We start from the raw sequence: 1,946 nt of genomic DNA, 5'->3' as shown, positions 1-1,946 counted from the left end.
CCTGTGTCAACCTGTTGCTTAGCTACCTTGATAGAGATTTTAACAAGAGTTTCCATGGAATGACATGGTATTCTAAATTTAATTTAAATGTGAGAGTAATTCTCCAGGGAGCATTATAAATTCCATGTAGTTAAATTGATAGACTTCACTCCTGCCTTTGTAGTTGGAGAAGTAAGAGTTCCTTAGTTACTCTTCTTTTCCCTTCTAGGAAGTGATGTCTTCCGTTGGTCACTTCAGTGTCAGCATTTGATTAGGTAAAAATGTGGAGATTTCACGAATCCTGTTTGGTTTTGTTTTTTGTATTTTTTTTTTTTTTTAACACTTACTTGAAGGAAACAAAGATGGGACAGGGCTGGGTACTGAGTAGATGTTCTAACTTAAACAGAACATAGTGTTCTATTAGGAGTGATGGAGCAGCCCAATGGAAGAGATGAAACAGATCTAGGATGAAACATTGACCTGAATTCTTCATCTGGGGAGAAGACCCTTGTCCAAGGCTACACTACTGACTCTGAATCTATAAAGAAAAATTGTACTTCCTTTCTTCCCAAATCCTGTCCAGTTCTTCTGTCCCATCTCTATTTTGGTGATGGAGGCATCACAGTTGACTTTCCCTCCTGTGTTCTGGAAACCGTGTTGTCACTGCACTCCCCATCCCACCTAAGCCAGGCAGGCCCTTGCTTAGCCTTAGGGGTAGCTTGGAGTTTTCTAGTGCCATTGTAAATGGTTGATAATAGGATCACGTGAGGCCTATGTATGTTTTAAATACAATGTTGTCACCACTGCACTGGAAGAGAAGCAAAAATCCATCACTGGGCCACAGGATTAGTTCAGGCATTTGGCACTGGAAGTTGTGAGGACAGATAAAACACGATGTTGTGACAGTTTGAGAGGAAGGTAAGTGCTATGGAAATGAAATATGGCGAACTCTTGAAATGTGAACAAAGATGTGGTAGAGAGGTCCCTTTGGTCACTGCAAGGCCTAAGGAAGCTACTCAAGGTGAGCGAATGGGACTGAGATGCCTTTCTGGGAAATGTGGCTGTCTAGGACATCCCATGCTTTTCTTGTGATGTAATGTATTCCCTTCTGTCCTGAGTACCAGTTGCTATTGAATGACAGAGATAATTGTACTCTTTGAGGCCCAGATGCATGGAGTGTGTGGAGAGAGGGTATTAGTTGATTTAATCATGGTGGGCATATCTTAAAGATGTCACATGACAGAGTAGATGGTGAAGACGAAGAAGGCTGCCGGACAATACCAGTGAGAACCAGTTAGGTGTGTGTTGTGACTTAGTTCCTGCAGAGGTTGTCAAATTTTGTCTGGTCAAAATCACCCAGAACACTTTAAATGTGGAGCCCTGTGCCCAGCCTTATATTACAATGTCAGTAGCTCCGGGGTTCAGCCCCCCACCTTTCCTTTCTTACCCAGTCTCAGGTGACTGTCTAGGGACTAGACCTTGCGACCCTATATCTGGGGACACATTCATAGTTGGTTTCTTCAGGAAAGGTTGTAGCCCGTGGGTAATGTAGTGAGATACACAAGTGATGCTGAACATGTGGCAGGACCGAAGGCCATTCTCTGTTGCAGGGCAGGACCGTAGACTGGGCTCTGATGCTGCCAAGATTCACTGATGAAGCTTCCTGCTCATGCAAGCAAGAGGTTATGCTAAATGCTTGGTCAGTGCTGCTGGCTTGGTTTTCTCCCCAGAAGCCTGTAAGAGAGGCTCTGAGGTTGTCTAGGGTCTCTGTTCAGGCTTCTAGTGGGGCAGGATTGGAGGCTAGCATCAGCCATGTGAAGTGACTTAGAACGTGCATAGCTACCCAGACAGAGAACAGAGAATGCCCTAGTTCAGAGCATTGGCTGGACACCCAAGTCAGTCACAGGTGCTGACAATTCCTCTTAGCTGGGTAGGTTCATCTAAACAGGGGAATAGGCAATCAGTGG

Source organism: Lontra canadensis, unplaced genomic scaffold, assembly GCF_010015895.1.
Source record: "Lontra canadensis isolate GAN:19392208 unplaced genomic scaffold, GSC_riverotter_1.0 scaffold1169, whole genome shotgun sequence".
Lineage (NCBI taxonomy): Eukaryota > Metazoa > Chordata > Mammalia > Carnivora > Mustelidae > Lontra > Lontra canadensis.
Note: the sequence above shows the minus strand (reverse complement) of the source record.